At 43.4% G+C, this 17391-nt stretch overlaps 1 protein-coding gene and 1 non-coding gene across 12 annotated transcripts in view; one reads left to right on the top strand and one right to left on the bottom strand.

Annotated features, from left to right (window-relative positions):
• SETD3 (SET domain containing 3, actin N3(tau)-histidine methyltransferase) overlaps positions 1 to 17391 on the top strand; it is an 85980-nt gene that overhangs the window by 34634 nt on the left and 33955 nt on the right. The gene's annotated exons all lie outside the window — the stretch shown is intronic.
• LOC112205538 (U6 spliceosomal RNA) lies at positions 2389 to 2495 on the bottom strand. The gene has a single exon (XR_002939476.1). It is a non-coding gene; the product is annotated as a U6 spliceosomal RNA (small nuclear RNA).

Here is a 17391-nt window from a genome sequence, read left to right as displayed (position 1 = left end):
TGGCAATGCTTCTGCTCTGTCTTCCTCGCTGACCCTTCTCACTGGAAGTCCTCCTATTAAACCATGGCCTTCCTCCTCTTCCTCATCTCTTTACCTGACTGCGGTCCTTGGCCCTTTTAGGAAAAGTGTTGCTTGTGTCAATCAGTTTGGGAGCTGATGTCCAGCAAAGTGATGCACGTTTTCCCTAGCCTCCCACCTTACCTGTGACGCAGGTGTTTGCATGGGAGTAGAGGCACCCATAGGGGCATGGAAAACAGACTTAAAGGGCAAACAGTTACCATGGAGTCCCAAGTGATATAACTTGGGGCTGGCATCCTAACCAGGGAAGGTTAGGCAATGCCCGCTGTGGGCTGAGCACGGTAAGACTTTTCTTACTTTCTGTTATATAAGGAGGTGTCTGCAACTATACCTTCCTAGAATAATCTGAGACAGAATTAAACAAATTAGAAGAAAGCTCCAATACCAGGTCTAGGCTGTCATTGATCGTTTAATTTGTGTACTGAGAAGTCAGAATAGAGGCCAGAAATACAGGGCTTTCTCCTAAGACAGTGTTCCTTGGCGCCTCCAAATGCCAGTGGTGGGCTGAGGGCCCTGACAGAGGCTCCCTAACCCTCGCCGTTCCTCCAGAGCTGGGCACCGTCCCCATTTTATAAGTGAGGAAGCAGGTGTAGGAACAGAGCTCGCCAGAGCCACTGAGTAAGCCCAGTCAAGGCGGAAGCTGAGACCTGTCTGACCCTAGACACAGTTTTTCCTCCATCTCCTCTGTCTCCACAGGCCTGTCCCGTTCTGTGATTCCTTCTCTCCCCAACTCCAGTCCCAGCTTTACTTGTCCTGGGCCCTCCCTATGAGTCTGATCAATAAGAGCTTTGTGAAAATCCCTAGAAGTTTAAAAACAAAAGAAACTTCAAAAAATTCCTTTTTGAAACCTGCTTTAAAACAAAACCAAACCTAAGATCTTCCCTGAGTAAATTCTCTATCCTCTGGGACAGGATTTTTAGACCTTGTTTTTGTTTTGTTTTTAATGTGTATGATAGAAGAGGGAACCTGTTAATGTTTTTGAGGTGACCCTGAATAAGTATCCTTATGAGAACACTTCCACATTACACACATTTGTAATCACTCACATTCGTTGATATATTGGTATACCCATACTCTGGTGTCCCTGAAGAACTGTGCAATTTTTGTAATTTCTTCTGCTCTTAATGGTTTAGACTGCAGCTATCCTGTGGCCACCCTTTGTAGCTATAATCTACTCTCAAGGAATAAAACGGAGGTGATAAAAGCACAAAAAGGAGGAAGGGGTTAGAGGAACCTCCAGGACATCAGCTATTATTAATATGTGACTTTGAATCTGAGTCTGGGACCTCTCAGCAGCCCAGTGTGGAAGCACAGTTGTGACTTTTCACCCCTGCTGCATTTTAATATCAAGTGGATAGTAGATGGCTTAACTTTAGTTGAACTTGAGTGAATGTATAGTGAGTTGGTGAAATGATTGCCTTAACGGAAATGCTGGTGCTGATGGATCTTTGTAGACAGAGAGTGAGGGCATAGTATATTCTGTTGCCGTTAGTTTATAAGGTACCATTGATGAGACCAAGTTCAGGTCGTCTTCCTGATTTCTTCAAATTTGAGAGCCTGAGTATTGGTGAGGCTTGGCTGCCAGTATTCATTTGGGATATTTGCCAAGGAGGATTAGATAACTTTCTGCATTTGCATCGCATATTACCTCTACCTGGAATTGATATGGCCTGAACACTGTTTTTGAATATTTTTTGCTTCATTTGAGTCCTTACGAGCTTGCAGTCCACTCCAGGTGGACCATATCTTTTACCATCATGGCCTTTTTAAAAAAACTTTACTTCTCTTATTTTTACATTTTTTCAAGATGGTTAAAAACATTTTCTTTAATTGACAAATGATAATTGTACATATTCATGACATATATCAAGTTTTTTTTTTTTTTTTTGAGACAAAGTCTAGTACTGTTACCCAGGCTGGTGTGCAGTGGCTCAATCACGGCTCACTGCAGCCTCCACCTGCCAGGCTCAAGCCATCTTCCCACGTCAGCGTGCACCACCATGCCCAGCTAATTTTTATATTTTTTTGTAGAGATGAGTTTTTGCCATGTTGCTCAGGCTGGTCTCAAATTCATGAGCTCAAGCGATCCACCCGCCTCGGCCTCCCAATGTGCAGGGATTACAGGTGTGAACCTGGCCCATTGGTGATGTTTTGATACATATAATGTATAAGATCAGAGCAGATGGATAATTAGCATATCCATCATCTCAGTTTTTCATTTCTTTGTGTTGGGAATGTTCAGTATCCTCGCTATCTGAAACTATGAAATGTGTTAATGTTAACTCTGGCCATCCTACAGTGCCATAGGACAAAAATATGGAAGTCTTCACTAGTTTGTGTGTCATCCTTGCGCAGGTGCCATGCTCATCTTCCCAGTATTATTCCAGTTTTAGTGTATGTGCTGCCTAAGCGAGCATGGAAATTCATTTTAGCTGTAAGTTTGTGCTGGGCAGATTATCCAATAAAAGTGCCCTTGTAATCTAATAGTTCTGAAATAGCCTTGTGAATGGCAGATCCCCTGACTGCCCTGTCTGTTCTGCACCCAGCCTGCCAGCTTTGCCTTTTCCACTGATGTTTTTTGGGATGCAGTGGACCCCAGAAGAACAGTACCTCAGATTTCAAGCTTGTGACCCACTAGCTCAGCCTGGCCAGGTTAAATTGGTGTCTTAGGTTCCCTGTAGAAAGGGTCTGTGATTGTCAACCTGGCTGCGTGGGAGTAAAGAAGGTGATGTCTGTGACAGGCCCAGCACTCAGGGACTGAGTCCTGCACTGATGCAGGAGCTGTGTACTCAGCAGTGTAGTCCTAGCCTCCTTCCAGGAGTCATGACCCTGCTCAAGATCTGATTTTGCAAGGCAGCCCTTTCCAGAGCGAGAAGACTATATAGTTAGAAAGCCATTCCTTATATTGAGGCAAAATAGGCCTCCCTGTAACCTTCATCTTACAGTTTTGTTTCTGGTTTTTAGAGCAAGAGAGTCAATCTCATAATCTGCAGCATGAGAATTCTTTTTACTCACCAGTGAAGCATTCATAACCTCTGTCAGGCACCTGCTTGGAATTACAGGTTTACACAGTTAATCGGAATAAATCCTGTCTTCCAAAGCTTACATTCTAATCATATATAATTCAGTAAAAAGTGATGTCAGGACACAGATTAAAAACAAAATCATGGGGCCAGGCACAGTGGCTCACGCCTGTAATCCCAGCACTTTGGGAGGCCAAGGTGGGCGGATCACTTGAGGTCAGGAGTTTGAGACCAGCCTGGCCAACATGGTGAAACCCCGTCTCTACTAAAAATGCAAAAATCACCCAGGCCTGGTAGCATGCGCCTGTGATCCCAGCTACGCGAGAGGCTGAGGCAGGAGAATCGCTTGAACCCAGGAGGCGGAGGTTTGAACTGAGTGCCACTGCACTCCAGCTGGGCAACAGAGTGACACTCCATCTCAAAAAAAAAAAAAAAAAAAAGGGAGTTCAGAGAAGGAAGATTGCTTTATGGAGAAATTTGAGGAGGTTGTTTTATTTTTGTTTTTAAATGGGAAAAGTGGCATTTGGAGAAAATGATCATGATGTAAAAACTCACATTTGTTTAGATCCTTATAAAATGTGTTCACGTCCAGCTTCACAGCTCGCCCTCACAATAACCTTGTAATACAGGTATGTAACTCTCCCTATCAGAAGATAAGAAAATGAGGCTCAAAGGGGTGGCTTGGCCAAGGCAAATGGGGTCTGTGCCACAACATCAGCGCCCCTGTCCGCGTCAGGGTGTGTGGTTGGTGGGCGTTCTTTGGGCCACCGTTCCAGTGTCTTAGAGATGCACCTGGGTATTCGCTCCCCTCTTACCTGGCAGTCAGTACCTGTCAGCACGTACATTTGACTCTTGAACAGCACAGGGGGCAGTGATGCTGACCCCACCCCATGCAGTCGAAATCCATATAACTTCTAACTCCCCAAAACTTAACTACTGTTGACCAGAGGCCTTACCAGTAACGCAAACAGTTGATTAACACATATGTTGTCTGCTAAATGTATTACATACTGTATTACAATAAAGTAAGCTGGAGAAAAGAAAACATTATTAAGAAAATCATAAGGAAGAGAAAATACATTTCCTATTCATTAGTGGGAGTGGGTTATCATCAGGGTCTTCATCTTCGTCATTGTGACATTGAGTAAGAGGAGAAGGGGTGGGTCTTGCTGTCTCAGGAGTGGCAGATCTGGAAGAAAATCTATGTATAAGTGGACCCACTCAGTTCATACCCGTGTGGTTCAAGGGTCACCTGTATATTCCTTCATTTGTCTATCTTCCCAACTTGAATGTAAGCCCACTGAGGACAAGGACTTTCCTTCATTCTCATCTAGAATGTGCCCAACACAGAGATGGTGCTCTGTAATTGTCTGTCGAATGAATAAAGCACTCAGTAGCCAAAACAGCAAACAACTAACATTTGATAAAACTCAGCCAGAAACTGTGTATTTCATTTCATTCTTTTAATAACCCAATGAGAAAGTATGATTACTTTTATTTTACTGAGGAACTGAGACTCCCTAAAGTTTCACAGCCAGGAAGTGGCTAGGTTGGGGCTGATTGAGATCTGATGCGGAGCCGGTGTGCTCAGTCAGTGTGCTGTGTCCTCCACAGCCGCTTCATAGTCAGAATTCATGCCGTGGGCGTCTGCGCACCAGAGGTCGTGAGTTTTGGTCTGGAGAGATTGGGACTGTTTAAAATGCCTGGGGGCTTTCTTACCATGATTTCTCTCACTTTAGATACATTTTCCTTAGCCACGACTCCATCACCCAGTCCTGGCCACTCTTCTTTCTTCCAAAGGGTCCCTGTGCTCTTGACCTCCTCAATGTAGCTCCACCAAGGGGCTCTTTTTGGAATATAAATAGTAGTCCATGTCTCCCCACTGACTTTTCCTTACACTTAGAACAAACTCAGAGGGCTGGGCTGCCCAGATGGCCCTGCCCCTGCTGTGTCCTCATCAGGGGCTGCTTCCTCCCTCACTGCAGTCCACTCCCTCTGGTGGTGATCAGGGCCCAGGACTTGCCAGCCTCTTCTCCTCAGGACTTTGCTATGGACCCCCTTCCTGCCTGCTGCAGGCTTCCCTGGGTTCTTCTAGCCTCGGCATAGAGTCTCTTCTGACCGTGAAGACCCCCTGACGTCTGTGCTAGCGTGCGGTTTTGTCCTCTTGCAGATGTGTCACTGCCTGTGATTGCTTTTGTGTTTGTCATCTGTCCCCTTCCCTGGAGTTTGGGCTTTAAGAGTGGGGCCTTTCTGTCCTTGGGCACCACTCTGGCACTGCCGCCTGGCATAGTGCCTGTCACACAGGAGGGCTCAAGCAGCGCTGGTTGAATGGGGGAACTGATTGCCTTGTTCTCTACGTGTAAGTCACGTGTGGCCAGGCTCTCTGAGGGCTGTGAGCCCTCTGTGCACACAGAAGCACCTGATTAGGTCCTGTGGTTCAGTCGTAAGTGGTATAAGGAGATATAAAAGGAGTGAGGTCCAGCCCATCCGCCACACCCCACGCTGGGTCCCCACTGGGCTGGGGCCCTCACAGACAGACAACTTTTCCCAGTTTGTATAAAGGTCCCTTTTCCCAGTTTGTACTTTTGTCCCTCTATGACGAGTTTACCCCTACTGGGATGAATGCTAAACCTGAGAGGAGTCTACAGCAACTTAGGTGAGGATTGTCGAGGGTGTGACAGCGTACTGTCACTCTGCTCACAGGCCTCATTGGCCCTGAGCATCAGCGTTCCTGTCCTTTCTTTGTCTTCTGAGAGGTGAAATTCACAGGGAGGAATTTATCAGATCCTTAGCTTTTATTAGATTTAATCGAGCATCTCTTCAGATAACTGGCTTGTGTTCTCTTGGGTTATTGTATTTTTCTGTTGCTTTTTTTTTTTAAGTGCTTTCTGTATTTTCCAAAAAATGGGGTGATGTGAAATATACTCCCACAACACTGTCAAGCCCCTTTTGTTCTTTTTTTTTTTTCACCCAGTGTTCCCTACAAGGCCTCTTACCTCCCCACAGATGCCGAGGGCTCCCTTCAGGAGCACCCTATGCCCTCTTTCTGCACCTTCTTTCTGGCTCTGCTTTAAACGCACAAGCTCCCATTGCCACGTTCCACTCCTGAGTCCTTCAGCCAGGGCTCACTGACCGCAGTGAGACTTAGATTCGCTCTCTGAGCTGTTCCAGTGAATCGCCCTCCCCTGCACATGATGTAGACACCGGAGGCTGTGTGTATTGCTCCTGACCCTGTCCCCTACTGGCTCTACTGGAAATTACTGGGTATTTCCACTTCACACGTGTAGTGAAATGCGATTATCGACAGTTCGAGCCTGAATTATATTTTTGGAGAGCTGCTACTTTTAGGCCCACCTGTGTTGTTTAGTCCCTGAGCTTGGTCACGTGTTAATGATTTGCGTACTTTTGTCATTTTGCAAATCAACTTTATTCTTTCAGCTTAAAGGAAAAAGTGAGTTCTAAAAATTAGTAATAGAGAACATAGCATGGATACTGTGTTTATTTTTATTTACATTCAGTCTCGTCGCGAAGAACATAGTAACATTCATATTCTTTTAAAAATAAGTCAAATTACTACGTATTGAAAATATTTTCTGCTGGGCTTGGTGGTTCATGCCTATAATCCCAGCACTTTGGGAGGCCAGGGCGGGGAGATCACTTTAGCCCAGGAGTTCAAGACCAGCCTGGGTAACATGGTGAAACCCCAACATGGCGAAACCCTGTCTCTAAAAAAAAAAAATACAGAAAGATTACCTGAGCATGGTGATGTGTGCCTGTAGAGCTACTTAGCAGACTGAAGTGAGAGGATGGTTTGAGCCCAGGAAGTGATGGTTGCAGTGAGCCAAGATTGTGCCACCATACTCTAGCCTGGGTGACAAAGCCAGATCCTGTCTCAAAAAAGAATATTTATACATATAAATACATACATTTATATGTATAAAAATATAAATACATATATGTATAAAAATATAAATACATATAAATATATAAATATGTATTATATATACTTACATATTTATATGTATATATAAAAATATAAATATGTTTATATATTTAATACATAGATATGTTTTATATATTTATATATAAATATATGTATTTCAGAATATATATGTAATGAGTTTTGCTGAATGCTTCTCCTGTGGTTCGGTCATAGGTGCTATAAGGAGATATAAAATCAACATGAGGTCCTTGCCTTCTAGAAGTTTATCATTGGAAATAGAAGGAAAACAAACAGGAAATGTTGATGAGCAAAAGTGGTAAACTGAGGCAGTGCTCTGTTGTCTGATCTCTGTGAAGCTTGGGGCAGTCAGGTGATACCTGAGTGGGGCTTGAAAGGCAAAGTTGTCTGGTTGGAGGAAATAGGTCAGCAGCAGTCTGGAGTTGGGGGTGAGAAGGGCATGTATGGAAGAGCTTGAGAAGAGCAGCCTTTGCCTCTCAGAGGGCACAGCCCTGGAGCTGAGAAGCCTGTTGTGGATTTCCAGCAGGAGCTGCTCCCATGAGTCTGTCGCCTGAATCTCCCAGGGTTGCCTGTAGTGCCTGTGGCTCCCGCCAAAGTTGGGATCAAGTGGCTGCTGCTTTAGCAGTTCTTTTTGGGTGATACGTGCTGAAGCCACTCGGATGCTCTGAGCCTCAGTTTCCATATTTACAATCTACCCTCTGTGACAGACTTGTGAATGTAGCTGAGCTATCATGAATATAAATATGTTTTTTAAGTACAATCATTCTTCTGATGTAATTAACCTGAAGCTGGATGTGAGCACCTTCCTATGTTGTTGGAAAGCAAAGTCCCTGTATTGGATGTAAAAGGCAAGAAGATGAAACAGAAAGGCCTGTTCACGGTGAGAGGGAGAGGACTAGGTCCTGAAGAGCCTCCAGCAAGCCTTGCCAGGTAGTTGGGATCTTATCCTGTAGGGGCACATGGTCAGACTGGCACTGGTTTGGTTGCTTGCTTAATGACAACCCCAGCGGCAGGGAGGTGGACGGTTTGGAGGCCATAAGACTACTTAGCCTGGTGAATTCGAGAAGTACCTGCAGGTAGAATTGACAGGATCTGGTGACAAACTGGATGTGAAGAGTTCGGGAGATAAGGATGATCTTGAGGATTCTGGAATAAATTGGTTTTAAGTTTACCTTGCTTATAACATGACATTACTAACCTTTCTCTGTTTTGAAGCTTTATGGTCTAGAAAGGAAATCTTCAATGCTAAATTCCTAGCTTATTCTAACTTGTCTAAACCAGAGACACACCACAGGTAATCTACTATGCTTTGCATCCGAGCTTTCAGTTCAGACAGGTTTATTTTATTCTTTGGAATATATATTTGAAACCTTTTGTATGCAGAAGTCAAGCCTAGAGCAAATTTTTATTCTTAAATTATAAGCTTGTGAAAGTGAAGGTTTTAATGGAAGTGCTCACCCAACCTTAACCGTAGTGACACACACATAGTAGCATGTCTGAACGAAAAGCTGTCAGAAAGAGCAGATTTCAATTTAAATATATCAGTGATTTCAAGACCAGCTCTAATGAGTTTCAGAACCTTTGTGTCAGTCTCATGTTTTTTCCTTAAATGCTCTGAAGTCATTTAAAATTAATAAGCCAGTTTTTATTTGATAGAGTTTACAACAGAAATGCTGCCATCGGCTTTGAAGTCCTTGTTCTTGTGTGGTCTTTAAAGTGAATTAGTGGCTGTGGTTTCTGGAACCAGAAGGAGGTTGGCTTCTCATGAATGGGCATGTGGGCTGACCTGAGGGACTGCTTATGTACAGTTAGCTGGTATCTAAATGCAGGTACTGCCTCAAGTGAATGTAGGTGACGTAGTGACAAAGGAAGAATTTCAGTTAATGTAGATGTGAAATGGAGTTTCTTTGAGTGACTGAAGTGTTGAGCCAAGTTACATTGAGGCTTTTGAAATAGTATCTCAAAACTGAAAGAGATTTATTGAGACGAATCAATCTTTCTGTGTGTCACACACACACACACGTATACACATACAGGCGCGCACACACATCATATCACACAGTCACACAGTCACACACAAGTCTCACTGATCTAGTGCCTTTTCTTTTTTGGTAGTTACCTGTTATCAAGCGCCACTGACGTGTGAAGAACGTCGTTAGGTGCTGGGATTGCAGAGAGGTGCTGGTGTAGTTTCCATTTGCAAGGAGCATTCAGTCTAGTGGAAAACCAAATGCAGTACATAATGTAATCACATTGAGGGGTTGGCGGAGTAGCCCAGAGGCAGGGAAAGCAGCAGAAAGAGTGGGAGTAGGGAAGACTTCACAGAGGTGGCACTGGTCACTGACCCCTGAAGAGGACGTAGGAGTTTTCCTGGTGGAGGGTAGAGGGCACAGCATGGCCATGCAGTGGGACTGGAGTGTGGTGTGCACAGGGAGGTGGCAAGGTAGACTTGCTGGAAGGGAGGGAACAGAACTCTTGAGGTAGCACTTTACTCAATGCCAAGATCCGCATTAACACAATTCCACTGAATCCTCCGCGTGCCTGCGAGGTCTGGGTACTTCTGTTCTCATTTGACAGTGAGGAAATTGAGGCCTATTTGCTGGCCTGTCTGTTTCAGGACCTCAGTTCATACCTAGTTGGTGATAATCCCTGGACTTAATCTCATATCTAACTGAACTATCTTCTCTATCCACGGTACTGTGCTGACTTCATCCTGTAACCATGGGAGCTGGTCATTCATTCCATAAACATTTATTGAGACCTTCTGCTCACCTACTGCTGATTTACATTTCAACACAAGCTGTGGAAATGTTTTAAGCAGTGGAGGGAGGTGCTCAGGAATCTTGCTAAAATGGAAGGACTTAAACCGGTGCTGAAGAACCCAGGGAACACTTACTGGATAAAAAAATACAACTCCTGTGTGGGGCCACGAGTAGTAGTGACTGTGTTGTTTGCAGGGTCAACACTTTTCAGCACAGTGCTAGATTTTTCTGGTGTGTGGGTAGGTACTTCCTTCCTGGAGAGGCTGCCGAGAAGAATTAAAAGCCCCATAAGAACACAACAGTGGACCGAAGCAAATTTGCATTAAGAAAAGGCCATTCCAAGCCAAACTCACTTACTTTTATTCTTTTGAATTTAAGGAGGGCCGCTTAATCTCAGCCTAACACTTATCCCTGTGCTGTAATAGAGAATGCTGTCTGAGCATGTCTGGGGAGTACTAGTGGATGGTGTCAGGCTGCAGTGAGGTGCTGGTGGCCATGTCCAGGCTCTGTGCCTGACCCTGTCCTGCCTAACACTTCTGTCAGGAATGCAGAAGACCCTGTTTCTGGATGATGGAAAACTGAGAAGGAAAGCTCTATGTAGACCAGGCCGTTCTTGATTTAGAAAACTATTCGACACAAGCTGTTTGATGAACTTTCCCGGGAGTCACTTGGAAGGCAGAAGTACAGTGGTGATCTGGTTAGGCTTTGTGTTTCCACCTATCTCATCTTGAATTGTAATCTCCATCATTCCCGTGATCACCACGTGTCAAGGGAGAGATCAAGCGGAGGCAGGTGAATCATGGAGGCGGTTTCCCCCATGTTGTTCTTGTGATAGTGAGTGAGTTCTTGCAAGGTCTGATGCTTTTATAAGGGCTCTTTCCCCTTTGTTTGGCACTTCTTCCTGCTGCCTTGTGAAGAAGGTGCCTTGCTTCCTCTTCCTCTGTGATTGTGAGTTTCCTGAGGCCTCCCCAACCATGCTGAACTGTGAGTCAATTAAACCTCTTAGCTTTATAAACTACCCCATCTTGGGCAGTTCTTCATCGCAGTGTGAGAATGGACTAATACAGGTGGAAAGACCGATGACCAGACATCGGAGCCCTGGAGTCATCTTCTTTCTTTGTCAGTTATTCACTTTGTGACCATAGCCAAGTCCCTCAAGCAATCTGAGCCTCAGTTTCCATACTTACAAAAAAAAAAAAAAAGGTGGGGGGGTGGGGAACCTGCCTTGTTTCTCCTACAGGTGTGTGAAGCCAGGTGTGAAATGGAAGGAAAGGTATTTCTAGATACAGAGGATTTTTACAAGTGCATGTTTTACAAATGGAGCTTCCTGTCATGGCCCTTTAGGGGTGCTGAAGAGGGGATTCTTGGACTAGGTGTGAAAGACGTTGATGGCCCAGGATAGTCCTTGCCAGTTCTGTGAACTATTGTGTAACTGTTTACATTCAGGGCACTCGTGGGTGTTAAAGGCACTGCTTCAGCTCCGTTCTGTTGAATCCCTAGTTGACAAGCTATCGGGAAGTAAGACACATGGGGAGAAGCTAAATGTCAATAAAATACTTGAATAACAGCTGATCACAACAAAGGATTTTATCAGTCAGCATAGGATTAACTACCAAAATTCTAGGTAGAAATTGCCAAGAAAACTTGAGAGGCAGGAAAGAGTCAAATGATTTATGAGTTTACTACCTAAAAAAATATAGCTATACTTTAAAGACAATTGATGACAGCTTCCAAACATTGAGCATTATAAACTTTTAAAATAAGGTTTATTCATAGTCTATGAATAAACATGACAATATGCATGGCAAATAACAGAAAAGGATGAAAATATGTACCTGGTGGTAAATGGTATCAGAGTAATAACGAATAGGCCTTTGACTACTTTGTTAATTTTTTAAAATAGCTGGTATTAATAGAATAAAAATATAATTGTTTTTAAAAGGCTGGGGCCAGTTAGTAACCTCCTATAGCAAAGATGAGCCAGTTTGGGGAGTTTTCTGTCAATTTTTAATTTTTTAAAAATTGAGATTTAACTTGTACATAATGAAATACATGTATATTAAATGTAGGTGGTTTTTTTTTGTTTTTTGTTTTTTGGTTTTTTTTTTTTTTTTGAGGCAGAGTTTTGATCTTGTTGCCCAGGCTGGAGTGCAGTGGCGTGATCTCAGCTCATCGCAACCTCTCCCTCCCGGGTTCAAGCAATTCTCCTGCCTTAGCCTCCCGAGTAGCTGGGATTACAGGCTTGCGCCACCACGCCCAGCTAATTTTGTATTTTTAGTAGAGACGGGGTTTCTCCATGTTGGTCAGGCTGGTCTCAAACTCCTGATCTCAGGTGATCTGCCCACCTTGGCATCCCAAAGTGCTGAGATTACAGGCATGAGCCACCACACCCAGGCAGGTTAGTTTTTGTACTCAAGTAGCACAACCAAGATGAAGACATGGAACATTTCTAGCAACCTAGAAAACTCCCCACTGTCCTTTCCCCGTCAGTGCCCCGCCCGTGTCAGGGGTAAGCGCTCTTCTCATTCTGTAAAACTCCCCACTGTCCTTTCCCCATCAGTGCCCCACCCATGTCAGGGGTAAGCACTCTTCTCATTCTAAGGCCTTTGGGTGCTTTGCCTCCTTGGGGTTTTTGCGTTGGGGGAGCATGCAGTAGGGACTCCTTGGTCTCTGGCTTCTTTGGCTCAGTCTCTGGAATTCACCCATGTTGCTGTGTGTAGCTGTAGTTTATTCTTTTTGAAAATTTCGGTATAGTTTCTCACTGTATGAATGTACCACAGTTTTTTATCTGTTTCTTCTGTCGATGGACATTTGGGTGGTTTCCAGTTTTTGGCTAATACAAGTGAAGCTGCTAGAAGTAATCTTGTGTTTATCTTCTTGTGGACATATACATTCATTTCTTCTGGGTATTCTCTTGGGAGAAGAATCATTGGGGTATTGAGTGATCGTATGTTTAGCTTCAGTAGATGTTGATAAACCGTTCTCTGAAGTGGTTACACCAATTTACACTCGCACCAGCTATCCACAAGCATCCTAGTTGCTCTACTCCCTCATTAGCGCTTGGTTTTTTGCGATATTCTGATGGACATGTAGTATTATTTATGGTAATTTTGATTTACTTTCCTTGATGGCTAATGGTGTTGAGCATGTTTTCATTTGCTTATTAGCTACTTAGATGTCCTCTTTTGGGAAGTGCCTGTTCAAATCTTACGCTCATTAAAGAATTTTTAAGGCCGGATGTGGTAGCTCACACGTGTAATCCCAGCACTTTCAGAGGCCGAGGCAGGCGGATCATGAGATCAGGAGATCGAGACCATCCTGGCTAACATGGTAAAACCCTGTCTCTACTAAAAATACAAAAAATCAGCTGGGTGTGGTGGCACATGCCTGTAGTCTCAGCTACTTGGAAGGCTGAGGCAGGAGAATCGCTTAAACCTGGGAGGCAGCAGTTGCAGTGAGCCGAGATCGCAGCACTGCACTCCAGCCTGGACAATAGAGTGAGACTCCATCTCAAAAAAAAAAAGAACTTTTAAAATATATATTTTTTAACTCAAGATACCTGAAATATCCATTAAACATGTAATTAATATAAAAATTATTAATATATTTTACACTGTTTTTATAAGTTTTGGAAATCCAGTGTGTATTTTGGGGATGTATATTACATTATTAATTTGTAAAATTGTAAAACACACATAACATGAAATTTGCCATTTTAACCATGTTTAAGTATACTAGTGTCATTTATTGCATTGACAATGTTGTGTAACCATCACCACCATAGAAAATTTTTAATCCCCCCAAACAGAAACTCTGTGACTGCTAAGTATTAACTCCCCATCTCCCCTCCCTGCCATTGCCTGTCTTTAACTTGGCTTTTTCTTCTGGATGCGTGTCCTTTACAAGATATACATTTTGTGATTATCTTCTAGTTTGTGGTTTGCCTAGTCACTTTCTTAATGATATTATTTGATGAAGTTCTTAATTTTAACAAAGTCTAATTTATCAGTTTTATTTTTTAAAGATAGTGCTTTTTGTGTCCTTTATAAGAACTCCTTGTTTAGCCCACCGGTTCTCCACCAAGAATGACTGATCCCTTGGGGGAATAGAGACATTTTGGCTGTCACACCTGGGCCTGGGGTGCTGTAAACACCCTGCAAGACACAGGACATCCCCACAGCAAAGAGCTGTCTGTCCCAGAGTGTCAGCAGGTTGAAGCTGGGAGCCTCTCAGCATGAGATGGTGAGAGTGTTCTTGTGTGTTTGCTACTGGAGGCATTGTTGCTTTGTGTGTCACTGTTACGTCTGCATCCATCTCTTCTTAATCCTTGTAGATGTGATGAGAAGAATTTAAGAGAAATCTTGGTCATTTCACATCTGTGCCCTTAGACTTTTGTTTAGAACAAAGCTCAGTATATTAATTATGGGAGCTTTATGTGGACCATATTAGCATATGGAACTGAAGTTTTGCTTTTTGGTGGCTTAAAAGCAATACTTAAAGTATGAATATAAATGGCTTGGCATTTGCAGAAACCAGAGATTTTTTTCCTGCTTTGATTCAATTATTAAGAACTTGATTTAGCATTTTTGTCATTGTTGCTTTTTAACTTTCAGATTAGAATTGTAATGAAGACTGAAATACTGACATTTTTTCCTGCAGAAAATATTCAATTCAGAAAATAAATGGACTCTAAAGCATGCTGTTAATTTTTATCAGGACTCTTACGGGTTCTTTGCACTCAGTGCCATGATTAACTAAGTGGACATTTGCCAGGTAGAAGGGAATTTGTCCTTTAATTTTTTTCATGTAGTTCAGTGTATTTTTACTTGTCAGGTCTCCCATAAAACTGACCACTTAAATATACGAATCTTAGTAAAGTAGGTGGTGCCATTTAAGGGTAGTTAGAGGAGGGGAAGCAGTACTTTCAGAAGAGGTGTTCTTGAATGACAGCTGTCATTCAAGATGGATCATGATGAAAAAGTGGTGTTATGAAAACTTCTCTGTGTATTCATGACCATGTTGAGCAGATTCATAGTATTCCCGAGTTAAAATTGACTTGTAATAAGAATTTGTGGTGGTAGAGTGGTCATCCAGTGTGTGTTGTGGGATGGCAGTTGCTTTGCTGTGTGAGAATGACCCTGGCAAGGGGATCAGTTGCTCTAGGTTTAGACGCTAGGGTCTTGTTTTAAAATCCCTACTACTGTAATCCCAGCACTTTGGGAGGCTGAGGTGGGCAGATCACCTGAGGTCGGGAGTTCAAGACCAGCCTGGCCAACATGGAGAAACCCTGTCTCTACTAAAAATACAAAATTGGCTGGGCGTGGTGGCATGCACCTGTAATCCCAGCTACTCAGGAGCTGAGGCAGGAGAATCGCTTGAACCCGGGAAGCGGAGGTTGCAGTGAGCTGAGATCGCGCCACTGCACTCCAGCCTGGGCAACAAGAGCAAAACACTGTCTCAAAAAAAAAAAAAAAAAAAAAAAAAATTCCTACTAATGCATGTTTGCTATTTTAGGCCACTGCTGGCTCCCTCTTGTACTTTTCTGCGTTTTTGTGAATGGTGTGCACTAGAAGGAGTGCCAGAGTTGGAATCAGAACTCCTGCGTTTGAGTCACAGCTCTGCCTGTAAATCACAAAGGGGTGGCAGGTCACTTGGCCACAGTTTCTCCATGTGGTAATGGGGTTGCCAATCACTGCCTTAGGTTGGTATTGGAAAGATTGGATGAGAAGTATGAGAGCACTTCATGAAGTATAAATCTTCACAAAAATGTAAGGGACCCACTTGGTGGAAATACCTATTTAACAAAATCCCTATTATGTGTTATATTTGTGCAGAGACAGCACTTGAGGTGGTTAGGTGAAGAGGATTGGAATCTCCTGTACTTTCTGGTTGGATGACCTGGGGCAGGGCTTTTCTGGGCCTTTTATCTGTAAAACAGGAGTGATGGCCACTGTGTGGTTTACATTTGTTAATACATAGAAGATGCTTAGGACATTTTATTGTGTCTGGCACACAGTAGGCACTCAGTGTTCATTGTTACTTTTATTGTTACTGTTAGATTAGAGCTGATTTGAGTGAGTGAAATTTAGGACCTGCCCCATGTCTGCACATACTGACCAGTCCGCTGGACCCAGGTGAGATTTGTCCTGGAATATTTAGTCCTGGTTGCCAGCCCTTTGTGGGCAGGTGGGCATGGTGCTCGTGGAGGATCTGCTGTGAGAGGAGAAGGTGGCGCCTGGGCTCAGCAGTGCCAGGTTCAGTCACTCGCTGATGCATCACCTGCTTCTTCTCCCTCATTTCCTCAGTGGCGCCACGTGAGCCCCTAGAGGCCTGAGAGCAAACTCCCTTCCTGGCTACAGTTCCTAGCCTAATGTTTGGCACTTGATAAATGTCTGTTGAATAAATGTTCGTTGTTTGCAGGTCAGGTCCAAAGGTGTATTAAATACCCTGAGGAACAAGTAATTAATATAGCTGGAGTCTTTGGTGCTGGTGTCAGAAACCTTTGACTTTTTTCCCTATTTTAAAAACATGAAATTATTTTTGAATTTTAAGTCATATATACATGGAATAGAAAATACTAGAAAATATAAACTAGCATCAGGTAGAAAATTAAAGCTTCACATATTCTGTTTGACAGGGTTTCAGTGACCCAGAACCTCAAGTGGGCAGATCTGGATGGGCCAGAAACCTCAGTGTGAAATTCAGCTTCTCCCAGACTTCACTCCCATTGTGCATGTGTGTGTGCATATCTGTGCACCCAGGGCAGGGAGGGCTTTATTCAGAGAGCAGAGATCTTTCTTTACTCTTCTCCTCCTCAGTGGGAGCCAGTGCTAAACTTGGTTCCTGGATTCAACTCGAGTGAGCGTAAGTCACCTGGGAAACTTACTGAAAACGCTGTTTCCTGGGCTTCCCTCTCTGGGCCCATCAGGCCCATCTTGAGCCATCAAGGCTGGGCTCACTCCCCCTCCCCTCTCGTTTAATGGCTGGGGGTAGTGACTGCTTGTCTTTGGACCCACTCCAGAATATCTTACCATTTCCTCTATACTTCACAGTTTTCATCTGTTTCAAAGAATGAAAACAGGTGTGTGGAATTGAGGAGACCAAAATAAATCCTTAAGCATATAAGGTAGGCCTTATGGAGGCCTTAAAATTACTTGATTTTCATAAGTAACTTTGGGACTTAAAAAGATTCAGATGGGTTTCTATATTGGATTTGCTTCTGTTCAAGACTCCTGGTGTTGAGGCACCTCTTCCTCACGTTTTAACTAGCCAGTGTCTGTCTGGAGTACAGAGCACATGTTTCAAAGAACTTGGATATATCCAAAACCCATAAATTTAGGACTGAAATAGGATGTTAGTTATCAGATGACTGAGTGAATGCTGAACATAAATGGAAACAAAAGAGACAAGAAATGGTATAAGCATATTAATGACAATCATGAAACAGACCAAATGCCTCGCACCCTAAGCAAAGTCTCTTACATCCCGTTTAAGAGAATCGGGGTGCTCTGTTTATGTTTAGGTTTCTTGGCTTCTTTCCATTCCATCTCAGAGTTTCCCCTGCGTC

Source organism: Pan troglodytes, chromosome 15 (assembly GCF_028858775.2).
Source record: "Pan troglodytes isolate AG18354 chromosome 15, NHGRI_mPanTro3-v2.0_pri, whole genome shotgun sequence".
NCBI classification, from domain to species: domain Eukaryota; kingdom Metazoa; phylum Chordata; class Mammalia; order Primates; family Hominidae; genus Pan; species Pan troglodytes.
The sequence above is the reverse complement of the archived record's forward strand: the minus strand, read 5'-3'. Positions and strand labels throughout refer to the sequence as shown.